This window comes from Felis catus, chromosome D4, assembly GCF_018350175.1.
Source record: "Felis catus isolate Fca126 chromosome D4, F.catus_Fca126_mat1.0, whole genome shotgun sequence".
In the NCBI taxonomy this organism is placed as follows: Eukaryota; Metazoa; Chordata; class Mammalia; order Carnivora; family Felidae; genus Felis; species Felis catus.
The window spans coordinates 35,858,998-35,877,676 of NC_058380.1; positions in this window are offsets into that span (position 1 = coordinate 35,858,998).

Below are 18,679 nucleotides of genomic sequence, written 5' to 3' on the forward strand. Positions count from 1 at the left end.
AAATACTACACAGAAATGTTTCTTCTCCTGAAGTCTTATGTTGGCTAATGATGTTACCATCTGCTCATTAATATAATTAAGAACCTCAAAGACAATCCCAACAATGTTGTCTTTTTTTTCCATATTATATTTAATCGTTCACAAACTAATATTAATAGTAGCTCATCATAGGACATCAGCTGAAGTCCTCAGCATCTCTCCTTTGGACTACTGGAGTACCCTCCAAGCTTCTCATTATTTTCACTTCTACAATTATTTTTTAATACTCTCATTGGACTTCTTTTTCTAAAGCATATATAGACAGTCTCATGACTTGCCAGTTTAAAGACCTACGTCATCCACTCTCTGCTTATAGATTTAAGCTAAACTACTTAGTGAGGTATATAAAGCCATTTCTAATTTAACCTCAGACTACTTTTCCAGCCACAGTCACAACTCTTCTTTCCCACATAAGCTTCTTACTTTAACAATGTCATTAAAATCTTTGAAATGTATACTTTCTCTTCTGTCAAGAATGTTCCTGTCCACATCTGTAACTGGAAAATTTTTATTCATCCTCCAAAACGAAGTCTTTCATAGCATTCTTCTATTTCCTCAACAAGAATAAAGTTTATCACTCAGAATTCTTATGTACTTGAGTGTATTTTGTATGAGATGCTCTAAATTATGGGCTTCTTGCAGGTAAGAAAATCTCTCACAGTTTTTGGCATACAAGGGAAGCTCAGTAAACATTTACTAAATTAAACAATGGGGAAAATGGGCTTAACTAATACTTTTACATTAATAATTCATGGCATAATTTTGTATATAATTTAAATAATAATTGAAGAATTAATAACATTCATAATATTAATTAGTGCATGGCATTTGGTCTCACACACACTTATATCAATGATTTTTTCCTTTCATATAAAAAAGGATGCTATGTGTAGTTAGCAGAACAACGGAGGTAAAAATATGTAAACAGTCTCAAAAATACCAAGCATATCCTCTGCTCTATTCCCATAGCCATGCCTACGGAGAGAAAAGAATAATCTGAATAGTCAATTGCAAGTTGGTGTAAATTGTTCAGTGCCAAAAAAAAACGAAAGCCATTCTTGTTGAGTTCAACATGGATTTCATTATCAGGAATGTGCTAAAAAAACTGACACCACTGTGGTCCCTCTGTAGGTGGTTTGTCTCACATATGGGAGGCTCAACTTTGGTAGAATTATGTTGTAATGCCACTGATACATGATTCTAAGATTTATGCTTCCCCATGCCATCTGTAGGTACAGGTGGTTCCTACTTTGTGCTATGATCTCTTTCTGGAAACTCAACTGGAGAGAAAGCAATAGCAAACAGATTATTTTCACCACATTCACATTAACAGCCATGTATATTTAGATTTCAAAGCTTATATATGGCTCATTTAAGTGAGGAACTTTGCAGTTATCATTTCCACCTCTAGATGGTGATGCAGTGCTAGCTTGATATTTGCACTACAACTCACTTTGTGGGAATTCCACACTGTTCTCCAGGGTAGCCAGAAACTGTGGAACAAGCACCCCATTTCAGACTAAGTGGAAGAAGATCTATTAGTCATGTATCTTAAAAGTGAACAAAATAGAGAGCTGTGGAGTAGATTAGTGAATGGCTATGTTTCACACCGAATAGTGTTGTTACTGATATGTGCTGAGACAACATAAAATTGCCATATGTTATACGTTTGATATTTTAATAATTATAAGAATTTTCTAAAATACTCGAAAGTAAAGTCAGTGATATAATCAAACTCCATATACTCTTAGCTCAAGCAATGACCTATGTTGTTCTCATTTGTTACCACATACATGCAACATGTTCTCATGCCCCATATATGAATGCATTAAAACCTCATATTTTTTCTTAACAAAACAGCTTTATGAAAACATTCTGACTTGACATTAACCTTTGAAGGGAAGGCTAAGGTTGTAGTGATTAATAAGAAACAAGAGGGTAGCTTCCTGGACCCATCTGTTAACTTGCGTAGCTGGGTTCACTTTGCTGTAATTCCTCTAGTTATAGTCTTATAAATCATGTACTTTTCTGTCTGCATATTGTATTTACAAGAAAGGGAAAGAAAAACAAAAAGATAAGCAGGAAAGAGCACAGGCCTTATAAATACTGGCTCTTAACAGATATGGGTTTACATTATGGAGTAGTTCCTCCCTATTGACAACTGGAATCAGGCAGAGTAATGATGGAAAATTTTAACTAACCTGCAAAGTTTAGGGAGGAATTAAAAAGAAAATTCAACTGTGCTGAAGCATTATAAAGAGATCCTTGATGTTGTTACATCAGGAAAGTTCTTAAAATTTTAGAAAGTCATCATCTTGATCTGGGAGCTAAGTGGGAGATACCATAATAATAAGAAGAAAGGGAAGGCTGACCCATTAATCTACACCTTTATCTACTGCAGTGTCCTCTGAGCCAGCCACGGCCATCGGGGTGGTATGCATCTTTATGGGGATAAGAACCACAATTACTTTACTGAACTGGAAATTATGGAATCCTTGTCTTTTGGAAATCCACCAGGAGAATAAGTAATAAACCAGTGGAAAAATAAAAGTATAATCAATAGTAAAGTAGGAAGAGATAAAGATATATTAATAGAAACCAAAGAGGAAAATTAGCAAGTAGGGAAAGCAGAGTATATAAAAGCTTTTCTCACTTAACACAGAAGGCTTCCTTTACTACTCATTGATTGTCCTCCTCTAAACATCTAGAGTGTTCAAAGTGTTATTTTATGTCAAGAAATGTATAATAGGGTGCAGAACGTACCTGCTTTAAACTCAGACAGATTTTGATTAGAACTTGAGGAAAATACTTAACTCCTTTGTTGTAGTTCACCTGTGTAAAATGAGGTAAAGAATATCTGCATTTCAGGGATATTTTGATTATTAAAGATAAGATATAAAATATATAATATGAGCACAAAGTTGGTGATCAATTAGTAGTAATCATTATAAACATTATAATTTTTATTAAGACATAGTACATATTATTATTAGATTTGTTAATATTGTATCTGTATCTAGAAATAAGTCTAGGTAATAACAGGTGTTAATGGATACTTGTTAGCTTGATGGATAAATATGGTTTGAGTGCAAGCAAAATTAGCCTTGGGACAGCTTATTTTGCCTTTGTCACATAATACGAAGTCTTCTCTAAAATATTTAAGATAAAAAATATGATTTTTCTTCTACATACTGTCTTACTATTAGTGTACATGACTAATAATGGCTCATTTTAGAATATACTAATAATGAAGGAAAGTAAATATAATTCAAAATTATGTCATATGACTCACAGGTAGCAGATGCTACACCTTCAAATATTTAGTGGAGACTCGGATACAAACTACATCTGGATACAATGACGGATATATATAGCCCAGTTTCCCCTTTACTTCTTTTCTAAGTTCAGCCACTAAAATGAAATAACACATGATTGACAACAAACATCATCTCTTGCCTTTCTCAGAAATAAATTCAATCCAATAGATTTTGTTTAAACTGACGAATTAGAGGTACTTCTATGAAAGCAATGTGGTCAATATAATATGTTGTTAACGTAGGATAGAGATACATTAGAAAGAATAAAAAGTGTTGCAATTGAGTAGTGTTAAGGAACTTTGCTACCTTAGAGTTAGAAAGTAATCACTAGATATCCATTTCACTTATAGGAAGGAACTGAAAAAACTAATCTTTATGCAGACATATGGTCAAGTTAATGTCATAGAACAAAGGCTGGATATAATATAGACCTATTTTGGAATGGTAATGAAAGAACATAATGACAGATCATGCTCCAAAAATTTATTGATTCATAGAAAGAATTTTAATCATTAAGTTACCTGATAAAATTAGTAATTTCCTTAAGTATGGGGGGGAAAAAAGTAACCAGAGAGTATGATTAAACAGTAAAATGCAACAGAACAGGGTTACCTTACTCATTTTAGTGGCTTCAGTAGTATTTACTGTCAATAATGTGCTTTTTATTAGACATGATAAAACTAAACAAAACAATTAAGGCTATAGTACCACATGTCTCAACTTTAGTAGGCAACAAGGTAAAAAAAAATTGTGCTTATGTTGGATTTAACAGATCCATATATTACTTCTTGTTTTGCCCTTTACTAGCTATTCAAACTTGTGCAAACCATTTTGTTTCATGGAATCCACTTGCTTATCACAAAGCATTTGGGTCTCAGCAAATACTTTCTAAAATCCTTAGCAGTTTTAATGTTTTAGAATCCCGTAATACTTTGTACTATATTCAATTAGTAACCTTCATCTGTTTTCTAAAAGATCAAACATGAAATGACAAGCATGCTTCAATTCTAGCAGCCATGAATGTCCTTGTCCTGGTGGTATGGTGGCAACGATGGGGGCTATGTGGAGACAGAGGAATAGAACAAAGAAAGCAGGAGAGATCTGGCTGCATTTCTCTGAACAGCTACCGTTATAGTAAGAAGCACCTAGTAATGCCTTTGAAAGCCAAGTTTTTGCTGGTATGTATAAGAATGAGGCTAGTGGAAATGATTCTCAATGATTTTTAAAGAAACACTCCTTGTGTAAAAACCTTTCTTCTATCAGCCCCTTTAACTTATCAATTTTAAGTACTAACACCTGACTGCTGCCCTTCTATCCTATGCTGTGTCTCTATGAACTGAATATTTCACAGGAATAAATGATCTGGATCAGATACTAATGATGGAAAAGTAATCATCAACACCCTTCCAAAGAATAGTATTAAGTGAGCTACACAGTCCTTCAGAATTTTGTTTTCAAATGAACAACAGAAATTCTCAGTTAAGATAAGACATGTAGCATGTCAAAAAAAAACATAGGCTTAAGAAAAGAGCAATAATGATAGCTACTAGTTATCTAATGTTTAATTATGTGCCAAGCATTATCTTAATACTTTACATATATTATTTCATCAAATATTCATAGGCACAGTTTGACACAGACACTAATATTATCCCTCTTTTATACATGTTGAAACTGAGGCAGAGAAAGATCAAGTACACACACTGAGGTCCTACAGCTCAGAATGGCAGATCCAGAACTTGAACAAGAAACTCCAGCCATTACACCATGCTGTTTCTCAGCAGTATTGTCAAATCACATATTTCAGAACATTCTTTATTTTCATTGTTCTTCATGTGTTCTACAGCCTCTGACTTACTTTTTTCTCCTCATTAAAAAAATTTAATTAAAGTAATCAATGAAAGAATCACAGCACATGTTCACTACCGAGTCACATAACCAACCTCACTAAAAATTTCTACTGAGAGTGAATGTATTAATTTAGTTTTTAATAGAAGCTGTAACACCATGAAACATTTCACTTTCTTGGGGCTATTCTATTTTTAGTGCAAGTATTCACTGACACTGTACAATACCTATTGTTTCATATCAATCTAAAAATCAAATGTTCTCCACTAACTTTCTGCATGTTTTGCCTTGGGAAACATTTATGTAGAATTTTAAAATATGTGGAAATTAGACTAATCAAACCATTAATTAAATAAGACTCAATTTTGCATTGAGGTATAGAGAGAATAGGGTTTACTCATCTAATTATAGAAATCCTAAAACATACTATATTTAAGTAATATTTAATATCATAAGAAGCCAGTACGTTTTCTAAAGTGTTAAACATATTCCACCTACATGCATCCTTTTCTCATATTAGTCACAAAGGCCTCATTTCCCTCCTTACTGCTGTCTTTCAATAAAATATCTATCTCCTTCGATCACAGATGCAGACATGTAATGAGTTTCTCTCTAATCAATAGCCCTTTCCCTGGTCAGAGTGAGCATCCAGAGGAGTTCGGAATGTGATCTTTGCCAGAACTGTTTCTGTCTGTTGAAGCTAGCAGAAAAATTGTATCTTTCTTAAAAATGCATTAATTATTTTCATTATTTTTATCAAAATAGAATACGTAAAGAAATTTAAAAGCTGAATTTATAATGAAAAACAGCAGTCCTCCAATCCAACCCAATTTATGCTTCCCAGTGTCTGTACTCTTCAATGCTTTTTGATAATATGCTCATATATGCGTATTTCTAAGTGATATTTAATTTTTGTCAATGTTCTATATTGTATGTCAAATGATTAATATGAAAGATGAATATTTAAATATTTTATAGTCTTTGATCCTTTGATCCTCCTCCTCTATTCAGCCCATATGATGTTGTGTTATAATAATGTCAGGTTACTATTCAGTGTTTATTCTCTTACAGTTGGCAAATATGATTGACATTTGAGAAAACTGCATATTAAGATTTTATTTCTTTCCTTGTATAACTTTTCCCTGTTCACCTTTTCCATGTTAGTTTTTAAAATAATTTGGTTCCAGGGGCACCTGAGTGGCTCAGTCAGTTAAGCAATCTAACTCTTGACTTTGGTTCAGATCATGATCTCATGATTCATGAGATCAAGTGCCCCATCAGGCTCTGCACTGATGGCATGGAGCTTGCTTGAGAATCTCTCTCCCCCTCTCTCTGCCCCTTCCTCACTTGCTCTCTCTCTCTCTCTCTCTCTCTCTCTCTCTCTGTCTCTGTCTCTCAAAATAAATAAACATTAATTAAAACAATAGTTTGGTCCCAAACTCTCTAATATGATTTAAAATGCCCTTGGTTGTTGACTTTTTTCCCCTTTAGATCTATCCCTTTGCAGTACTTTATCCATCTGCTCTAGTCTAGATTAGTTATTTCTCTTGCTCTATTGAGCAGCTCTTCTCTTGGAACTTCCGATTATCATTACCTTGAAATTTTCTTCTCTCATGATGGATACCCTGTTCTTTGACTTTACCTCTTCCGCTTTCTTGATTTACAGCTTCATTTTGGTGAAGGATATCTCAGTACATCTTCCTAAGAAAGATGCAGATGGGGTAAATTTTGGAGATACAGCATTATAGAAAACTGATCATTGTATATGATTAAAAAGTTGGCTGAGAATATAATTTTAGGATAGAAACCTTTTTCTTGGAATATTTTCTGAGCATATGGTGTTCATTTCAGAATTACATAACCACTGCCTTCTACTTCTCAGAGTTGTTGGTGAAATGTCTAAACCCATTTTGATTCCTGATCCTGATTTGATTCCTGATTCCTGATCTACTTTATCTCTTGGGTCATAGATATGACCCATCTATCTCTTAGTTGGAGAATGTGATACTAATGGTTAGCCACCATTTTATCAACCACATTAACAGTGTGGAGTGATGGGGAGGAATAGAAGTTTGGAAGTCACTGGTGGTAGGAGAGGATTAAGCCAACACAAAATTAGAAACAGAGCTGAGAAATGTAAAGAAAGAGCAAGAGAGTAATCACACAAGTCGTGGATGTAGTCCTGCCTAATGCAAAGTGTGCAAACTATCCTGCCCAGATTTATCCCCCCCTTTTGCTGTTATTAATAAGCTAGTTTGAGTTGAGCACTAGTTATTTCAAAGAAAAATATATTAACAATATATAAGATTGTAAAGAATAGTTTTTAATACAGCCGCCTTCTTGAGAGAAAATAAAATAGGCTTCAGACTGTTAAGATTAAAGAGGAAAGTATTTTGAGAAATTATTAGGAGCAGAACATTTGGGGTAGAAATCAATTTGAGACAGATTTGGCAACTTTGAGGACCTCATTGTATAGAGTGTGTATGTGTGTGTGTGTGTGTGTGTGTGTGTGTGTGTGTGTGTGTCTAAATATTCCTTTCATAAATGCAAAGCACCTACTTGTTCTACCAAGTTTTACCTAGTGCATTACTTTTAATTGACTACTTATTAGAAAAACTGATCTTAATACAATCTATTCAGTTTCTTTTTCCATTTTGAAACGCATTAATGCATCGGCTTTATTAAAATTGTCTATCCTACCCACTTATTTTTTTCTTTAGTTGAAATCTGCTTATTTTTATTCTTTCTTTGTTGGTGTTGAAAAATGCTTAAGCTATAATATTGTTTGTGTTCAAACCTGGTTACATCCTTTTATGTAGAGTGGTACCATTATTTTTCCTAGATAGTTAAATAATAAATTATTTTTCCTTTTGACTGAATAATGGCTTACAAGGGAGTTTTTAAATTTCCAAAGAATTAAGTAGTTGACATTTGATATTTGTTACACATTTTAAATTTTTTGACTTTTGGAAATTTTATGGAAGTTTTTTTCTGCCCTAATGTATGAAGAATTTTTTTTAAATGTAATGAAGATATTCTCTTTTCTGCCCCTGGGATATCCAGGTATGCTTATTAGTAGTAATAATATGTAATTGTATTAAACTATTCAGATCATGGTCCTCTGCTCTTTTGATATTTACATTATTTGACAGCTCTTGATAAAGTGTAAAATGTGTCAGGTGTCTTCATGTTTCTACTAATGTTTTCCTTTTTTTTGTTTCCAGAAGTTTTTGTTTACATATTTTCATAAACTCAACATTTCAAATAGTTATATATCTATCTGAATTGTAGCTCACAGTACTTTTTAGAAAAAGGGGACCCTCTTATCCTGTTTGTACACTTTACCTTGAATTCAGCTTTGTCTAACATTACACATTCATCCCTATGCCATTTTCCTCTTGCCTTTTGCACTGCTACCTATCATTTTACTGTAAACCACTCCATACTCAGCATCTAGCACAGTGCCTGACTCATGGTGAGCACACAGTCAGTATGTTACAAAATGAATGAATGTAAACTTCAGATATTTCATGAGTTTTCAATAAGCTAATGTTGTCATTAATATTTATATACATAAAATCTCATTACAAACATAGGCCTAATGGTAGAACCGCATATATACACAGTGTTCACCTTCTCCATTTCAAATAGATGAATTTTTATAAAAACTCAACATAAAGTAGTACACATCAACCAAGTTAAAAATGAGGTTAACCTTCTTAGAATGTGAGTAAACTCAGTAAGAGAACTCAACTTCACAGAGTCAAATATGAGATGTCATTTGGGGAACTAACTTGAATTTAGTCTCTACCCAAAAACCTAATAGTGTCTTCAAATAACTTTCCTTGTTTTCTGCATTTGCACAGCTCCTGGCATCCAATCTGCAGATTACAATGTATTTGAATACAAGTTTTATCAACCTCTTCTATGTATTCATCTGGCATTAATTAGATCATCATTTTACTCAATGAAACAACATATAAGTGTGTGAAGTATGTAACATAGACTGGACACTAGATTGCTAGTGAAGATAATACCTTTCAAACAGCATCGAGAATGGAGACTTGTTGTGTCCCTTGTGGCTAGAAGCTATGGTCTTCCTCCATTCCCTACTGCTCCTTGATGTCTGTTTCAGTTTCTCCTCTCTTTTCTTTCCTTACTATATTTGTTCCATTTACCCTTTTCCAGACACATCATTTTTATAGCCGTCCCATCTCTCTCGACTTACTTGAAAGTCTGATTTGGCAATACCAAGCCCACATTTCTGCATGTCAACAATTGGCTGGAGCTAAGCAGCAGCTGACCTCTGGAGTCGGGAAATATACTTCCATTTCTCTACATTTTATTCCTGATAAACTTTATTTACATTATCATTATGTTCCTTTAGTTTTGAGTTCACATCAATCACAGCATATCTACCAGGCTGGTGTTTGGTCTACACATCTTCACAAACACCTTTGTTTACATCAAACGTGCATGCCTTTATGTAGTGCAAATATCTTCTATGCTTCCTTAGCTGTGAGATATTTGACAATAGTTATACATAAATAGGAATTCTCAGGAAAATCCCTGTGGATGAGCTTATGTCCTCTAAATAAATACTTCCTTATAAAAGAGTTTCTCTTTCCGGTCACCAGACGGACTTTTAAAAAAGTTGATGCTAGAGGTTCTATTTCATAAACACAATTGTATTAGAATATCGAAGTGCAAATTTGTGGGCAGGACAATGTAAGAATTATGATTGTGGTTTGTTTTAGTTATGCTGCTTTATCTAGAGGTCAATTATGCATACAAACTCATGGCTTCTCCTGATAAATGTCACCACTAGATGAGTTAGTCACCAAAAAAGGCAATCTCCTTGATGCTCTTTCAGGAAACGGCTAATCCAACAAGGCAACATCTCTGTTCCATGCTCAGGCTGCTCCACCTTTTGGAACCTGTCCATAGAATGATGAACCAGATGAACCAGATCATAGGGTCAATGCCCAGATTAGGAAAGCTAAAACTATTGATTTCTCCAAGACTCAGAATCCTCTCCCTCTTCCCTGTTCATTTTAAAGAGGTGGGAGGTATTGATAAAGTGTGATTTTATTTTCTGCCATCTGCTGGTTTCACTTTTCTTGTGTGAGGGCCTACTTGATTAGAATAAATGAACTTTAGTTTATATCAAGGACATCTATCTTTTACAAACAGCTCACTTTCTGGTTGGTGTATATGACTATTTGCAATTAATATTAAAGTAATTTGTGAGCTCTTACTAAACATAAACTGTTATTCAATGTTCTGACATAAAAATTCGCCTTCTGCCCACAATCTGAAGTGCTGTGAAACTGGGTTAAAGCAACATGGGCAGTTTATTTTAGATAATTATATTAAACTAAAGGTATACAGAGCAACTAGATAAATAATCTTTTGAACTTTAAAAAAAACAGATTTACAGATCTGGTTTGCTTATATCAAAATAGGTTCTTTATGTAAAATGGCTAAATCAATGATTGAAGTTTAAAATTTTGAGCAAAAAAGAAACTACTCATCTTTTGTTTGGTAAGATAGATATTTCCAGTTCAAAACTAACTGGGTCATTCAATGGGCAAGTGACTGAGTTTCCATGTTAAGTAGAGCCCTGAACTTGCATTATTATGTTCCTGGAACAAGGTGATGCTGTGTGCTACAAATTATTTCCAGAATGCTTCTGGGGGTAATTCTGTGCATACAAAATTAGATCTATTTTAAAACTGCAACTCTGATCCTTTTATTTATTTTTTTCTGTCTACATTATTATGTGCATTGCTGGTACAATTTCACAAGTTACAATGTTCCTTCATGTCCTGTGAATTTTATAACACAGACACTACTTAATTGTCATTTCAACCTGTTTGGAGAAAGTAAGGAGAGGATATATGAAATATATTTTTAAATACTCTCTTATCAGACATGTGATGAATCCCAAAGCAAAATCATGTTGGTGTGTTCTATCTTTGCTAATAAGATTCCCTTGAAAATAACAAACAGAATAGTTCAGTAATTTAAAAACTGGCACATTATTGCTTTAATAGCAATTGTGAATATTTTATCATCATAATCCCCAATGAATAATTCTGCTTTGTTACTATCCCTTCAAGGAGAAGAGTATTTGAAGTTATGCTATGTGATGAATCTCTCAAAAACCTTTTAGGTTCTTTGCCAGGTGACTCTGAAAATCCTCTGAATACTAAGAGATAGTGCTCAAAACGTGAAGCAATTATTTGTCAAAATTCTCTAAATATTGAGATTAGTTTATCCTGCCTTCTTTTGAATTTGCAATTTATCTGTTCATTTGTTTTAAATATGTTGCATACTAACTAGCCTTCTTTTAATTCTAGGATTTCTTCATTAACATCATCTCTCTGCCTTTTGTTACAATGTCATATGCTCTAACTTGCATAACATTTTCATCAAAGACACTTTAGTTTGAGAACCTACTATGGCAAGATGATACGACAGACATTGCATGAGCTTCCAAGACTAGTAATGGCCAGTACATGAGGATCCAAAATAATGTATGCCATTCCCTAGCAGATATTCTTAATTGCAGATCTGCTACCAGTATGTTGTTTGTTAATTTTTCCCCTCATTTTACTGAGATATAATTGACAGGCAACATTGTCTACGTTTAAGGTGTACAACATGTTAATTTGATACACTTATACATTGGAAAATGATTATCACAGTGGAGTTAGTTAACACCTGTAACACCACACATAATTACCATTTTGTGTGTGTGTGTGTGTGTGTGTGTGTGTGTGTGTGTGTGGTGTGAACATTTACAATTTACTGTCTTTGTAACTTTCAAGCATATAATATACTATTACCAACTGTAATCACCATGCTGCACACTAGATACCCAGAACTTAATCATCTTATAACTGAAAGTTTATACCTTCTGGCCAAGGTCTCCTAATCCCCCCTGACTCCCAATTCCATCCCTGGTAATCACCATTCTGCACCCTGTTTCTATGAGTTTGGCTTCTTGATATTCCACATATAAGTAATATCATACAGTATATGTCTTTGTCTGACTAACTTCACTTAGCATAATGTCCTTAAGATCCATCTATGTTGGCATAAATGACAAAATTTCCTTCTTTCTCAGGCTGAATAATATTCCATTATATATATGCTCAGTAATATGGTAATTCTATTTTTAAATGTTTATTTATTTATTTTGAGAGAGAGGGAAAAAGAGAGTATGAGTAGGGAAGGAGCAAAGAGAGAGGGAGAGAGAGAATCTCAAGCTGGCTCCACACTGTGAACACAGAGCCTGACATTGGACTCAGTCCCACCAACTGTGAAATCATGACCTGAGCCAAAATAAAGAGTTGGACACTTAACCAACTGAGCCACCCAGATGCCCATGGTAATTCTATTTTTAATTTCTTGAAGAATCTCCATACTTTTTTCCATAGTGTCTATACTAATTTACTTTTCCCCCAACAGTGTAAAAGGGTTCCCTTTTAGTCACATCTCTGCTAACATGTTATCTCTTTCTTTTTGATGACATCCATCCTAAAAGGTGTAACGTGATACCTCATTGTAGTTTTGACCTGTATTTCCCTGAAAATCAATGATGCTGAGTACCTGTTTATTTGCCTGTTGGCAATTTATATTTCTTCTTTTAAAAAAAAGTGTCTATTCAGTTCCTTTCCCCATTAAATTTTAAAAATATATTTATTTATTTTTGAGGGAGAGGAGCAAAGACAGAAGGGACAGAGGAACTAAAGCAGGCACTCTGCTGACAGCAGTGAGCCCAATGTGGGGCTCAAACTCATGAACTGTTTGATGATGACCTGAGCGAAAGTCAGACACTCAGCCAACTGAGCCAGCCCCAGGTACTCCTCCCCACTTTTAAATCAGACTTTTTTTTTATGTTATTGAATGTATGACTTTTTAATGTTTTAGATATTGACTCCATATCTGATGAATGGTTTGCAAATAGTTTTCCTTCATTCTTTAGGTTGCCTTTTCATTATGTTGATTGTTTCTTTCACTACGCAAAAGCTTTTTAGTTTGATGTAGTCCTGCTTATTTATTTTTTGCTTTGGTTGTCTGTACTTTTTGTATCATATTCAAAAAATCATTACCAAGACCAATATCAAAATTTTTTTTCTCTACAATTTCTTTGGGTCTAGGAGTTTTACAAGTTTGGGTCTTTTGTCCACTTCAAGTTAATTTTTTGTGAGTAGTATAAGGGGTCTAATTTAATTCTTCTGCATGTAGTTATCCAGTTTTCCTAATACCATTTTTGAAGAAACTATCCTTTTCCCATTGAGTATTATTGGTCCCCTTGTTAAATATTAGTTGACCATATATGTGAGGGTTTATTTCCAGGCTCTTAATTTTGTTTCATTGGTCCTTTTTCCCCCTATTTTTATGCCAGTGCCATAATTTTTTGATCCCTATAACTCTGTACTATAGTTTGAAATCAGGAAGTCTGATGCCTTCGGCTTTGTTCTTTCTCAGGATAACTTTGACTATTGAGCTTTTAAATATCTTAGCTTTTTTTAAATTTTCCTTGTCAAAAATACCATTAGAATCCTGATAAGGATTGCACTGAATCTATAGATGGCTTCAGGTAGTAAGGACAATTTAACAATCAATTCTGACATAGAATATGAGATATCTTTCCAATCATTTGCATTTTCTTCCATTTTTTTTCATAAGCCTTTTACTTTTCAATGTGCAGATATTTCACCTCCTTAGTTAAATTTATTTTGTAAATAGTTTTTGATGCTATTATGAATGAGATTCTTTTCTTTAAGTTCATCAATTTATTTTGAGAGAGAGAAAGAAAGAGAGTGTGAGTGGAGGAGGGACACAGAGAGAGTGAGGGAGAGACAGATTCCCAAGCAGGCTCCACACCATCAGTGTTGAGCTCAGTGCAGGGCTCGAACTCATACCACTCATACCGTGAGATCATGACCCGGGCTGAACTCCGATGCTTAACCAGCAAGGTGCCCCCAAATGGGTTTCATTTTAAATTTCGTTTTTCATGTATTTTGTTGTTAGTGTACAGAAATACAACAGATTTCTGTATATTGATTTTGTGTCTTGTAAATTTACTTGATTCATGGATTAGTTCTAATGCTTTTTTTGATCAATCTGCAAATAAAAACACTTCTTTTTTTCTAATTTGGATTTTTTTTTTTTTTTTTTGCCTAATTGCTCTGGCTAGGACTTCCAGTACTGTGCTGAATAGGAGTGGTGAAAAGTGAGCACTGTTGACTTGTTTCTGATATTAGAGAAAAAGCTTTTAAGCTCTCACCTTGATTATGATGTTAGCTGTGGGCTTTTTATACATGGCCTTTATTATATTAAGGTATGCTCCTTCTAGACCCAATTTGTTGAAAATTTTCATCATGAAAGGATGTTGAATTTTGTCAAATGTTTTTTCTGCATCTAATGAAAATATGATTTTTATTTTTTATTCTCTTAATGTAGTGTACATTTTATTGAATTGTGTATGTGGAACATCTTTACATCCTAAGGATAAATCCCATTTGATCATGGTATATGATATTTTTTAATTCAGTTTTTAAAGTTGATTTATTTATTTTCTGAGAGAAAGTGTGTTTCTGCAAGCAGGGAGGTGCAGATAGGGAGGGAGAGAGAGAGGGAATCCCAAGCATGCTCCATACTGTCAGTGCAGAGCCCGATGCGGGTCCCAACCCACAAAATGTAAGATCATGATCGGAGCTGAAATCAAGAGTCAGATGCCCAGGATGCCTGAGTGGCTCAGTCAGTTAAGCATTCCACTTTAGTTCAGGTCTTGATCTCATGGTTCATGAGTTTGAGCCCAGTGTGGGGCTCTGTGCTGACAGCTCAGAGCCTGGAGCCTGCATCAGATTCTGGGTCTCCCTCTCTCTCTCTGCCCCAACCCCTGCTTGAGTTCTGTCTCTCAAAAATGAATAAATGTTAAAAAATTTAATTAAAAAACAAGAGTCAGATAGATACCCAACCAACTGAGCCACCTGGGCACCCTGGTATATGATATTTTTAATGTGCTATTGAATTTGGTTTGCTATTATCTTGTTCAGAATGTTTGCATTCATATTTCACCAGGGTTATTAGTCTGTGGTTTTCTTTTCTTGCAGTCTTTATCTCACTTTGGTATCAGGGTAAGCCTGGATTTATAAATGTGTTTGAAAGTGTTTCCTTCTCTTCAATTTTTCAGAAGAGTTTGGGGATTGGCATTAATTTTTCTACACATTTGGTAGAATTCACCAGTGAAATAATCTGGGCTTGTACGTTTTTGTTATGAAGTTTTTGATTACTGATTGAATCCTCTTACACATTATTGATCTGTTTTGATGTCTATTTCTTCATGAATCAGTCTTTGCAGATTGTGTGCTTCTAGGAATTTAATCCATTTCTTCTAGATTATCCAATATTGGAAGCATATAATTGTTCACAGTAGTCTTTCATGATCCTTTGTATTTCTGTGATATCAATTGTAATACCTCCTCTTTCATTTCTGATTTTATTAATTTGACTCTTTTTTAGTCTAGTTGTAAGTTTATCTATTTTGTTTACCTTTTACAAAAGCCAGCTCATGGTTTTGTTGATCTTTCTATTGTTTTTCTGGTCTCTATTTCATGAATTTTTGCTCTGACTTTTGTTATTCCTTTCCTTCTGTAACTTCAGGTTAGTTTGTCTTTTTCTATTTCCTTGAAGTGTTAAGTTAGATTGTTTACCTGAGATTTTATTTCTTAAAATATGCATTTATTGCTATAACTTTCATTAAGAACTGCTTTAGTGACATCTTATAAGTTTTGGGTTATCGTTCCATTTCAATTTGTTTCAAGATATTTTTCACTTCTTCTTTGACCCACACATTGTTCAGAAGTGTCTGGTTTATTTCCACATTTGTGAACTCTCCAGTTTTCCTTCTGTTATTGATTCCTAGCTTCACACCATTGTGCTTGGGAAAGATGCCTGATATGAATCTATTCTTCTTAAATTTATTAAGACTTGTTTTGTGGCTTCACATATGATCTATCTTTCCATGTATGCATGAAAAAAAATGTGTGTTCTGTTGTTATTGCATGGAATGTCCTGTATATGATTGTTGGGTCTATTTAGTCTAAAGCATAGCTCAAATCTAACATTCCCTTATTCATTTTCTGTCTGGATGATCTATACATTGTTGAAAATGGGATATTGAAGTCCCCTACTGTTATTGTATTGTCATCTCTTTCTTCCTTCAGATCTGTCAGTATTTACTTTATAAAGTTTGCTGCTCTAATGTTAGATGCATATATATTTGATTGTTACATCCTCTTGGTGAACTGACTCTTTACCACTACATAATGACCTTCTTTACCTTGTGTTACAGTTTTTGGTTTACAAACTATTTTATCTGAAATAAGTGTAATTGCCTTTGTTCTTTTTTGGTTTTCACTTGCATGGAATGTCTAACCCACCCCTTCACTTTGAGCCTATGTGCATCCTTAAAGCTAATGTGAGTCTCTTATAGGCAGCATATAGTTAGGTGTTGTGTTTTAAATTCATTCAACTGCACTATGCTTTTGATTGGAGACTTTACTCCATTTACATTTAGAGTAATTAGTCATAGGTAAGGACTTCCTAATGTCATCTTATTGTTTTTTGGTTAATTTGTATTTCCCTTGTTCTTTTCTCCCTCTGCTCCCTTTCATTGTGAACTGATGATGGTCTATATTGGTATGCTTTGATTCCCCTCTCTTCATCTTTTGTGTACCTACTATAGGTTTTTGCTTTGGAGTTACCATGAGGCTTACACTGAACATATTATAGGTATAAGAATGTATTTTATTTTTATAACCATTTAATCTTGATGGCACACAAAAATTCTACTCCTTTACTCCCTTCCCTTTTATGTTTTTGATGTCATGATTTACTTTTATATTGTATATTTATTAACAAATTATTATAGCTATCATTACTTTTAATACTCCTGTCTTTTAACATTTATACTGTGGCTAACATATTAGCATATCATACTCTCATATCACAGTATTAGAGTAGTCTAAATTTGAGTATATATTTATTTGCCTTTATCAGTATAGTATATATTTTCATGTTACTAATTAGTTCCTTTAATTTCAGCTTATATAACTCCTTTCAGCATGTCTTATCCAGTAGATCTAGTGATAAATTCCCTTAGTTTTTGTTTGTTTTGGAGTCTTTATCTTTCCTTCATTTCTAAAAGACATCTTTGCCAAGTTAATTATCCTTGGGTAGTAGTTTTATTTTTTTCTTTCAGCACTTTGAATATATCATTCTATTTTATCCTGCCCTGTAAGTTTTCTGCTGAGAGATCCACTGATAGCCTTATGGGATTTTCTGGCAGATTGCAGCTTCTTTTCTCTAGCTACCTTTAAATTATCTTTGTTTTTTATTTTATTTATTTATTTTTTATTGATGTATAGTTGACAAATAATGTCATATTAGTTTTAGGTGTACAACATAGAGATTTGACAACTCTATGTTATGCTATGCTCATCACAAGTATAGCTACCATCTGTCTCCATGCACTATTATAGTACCACTAACTACATCCCCTATGCTGTACCTTTTATCCTCATGACTTATGCATTCCATAACTGGAAGCCCACATTGAATTTTATTTTAGCCCATATTGATTTTTAATAGCTTTATTACAGTGTGTCTTGCAGAGTATCTCTAAGTTGAGTATGCTTGGTTACTTATGAGCTTCATCAACTTGGATATCCAAATCTCCATCCAGATTTGAAAAGTTCTGTCATTATTTTTTTAATAATTTTCTACCTCCTTACACCTCTATTCTCCTTCTGAAGCTCCAATAACTCGTAATTATTTCCTTTTATAGTATCCCCATAGATGATTTGGGATTTTTCCCCTTTTTTCTTTATTTTTTGCTTTGATCTTCTCTGACTAATTTAAAATGTTGTCTAACTCATAAATTCTTTTCTTCTGCTTGATCCATTCTTCCATTGATAGTCTCTAGTTTATTTTCCATTTCATTCACTATATTCTTCAGTTCCAGAATTTCTTTTTGGTTTGTTTTTATGATCTTTCTCTCTTTGTCTAACTTCCCATTTTGTTTGTTAAATGTTTTCCTGATTTTGTTGAATTGTCTCTGTGTTTTCTTGTAGCTCGTTGAATTTCCTTAAAATAGCTGTTCTGAATTCTTTATTGGGTAAATTACAGATCTGTGTGTCTTTGGGACCAGTTACTGGAAGATTATTGTGGTTTTTTTGTGGTGTCATGTTTCCTTGATTTTTTTCATGTTTTTTGAAGTTGTGTGTTGCCACCTTCAAATTTGAAGTGACAGACACCTCTTCCAGTGTTTCTACTAACTTCCTTCAAGAGAGAAACATCTTCCATCAGCCCTCCTAGAGATTCTGAGGCTTCCCAAATACCTGCTTCATGTTTCTTGTTCCCCCTTGTGGAAGAATTCTTAAGCTTGTATGTCTTCT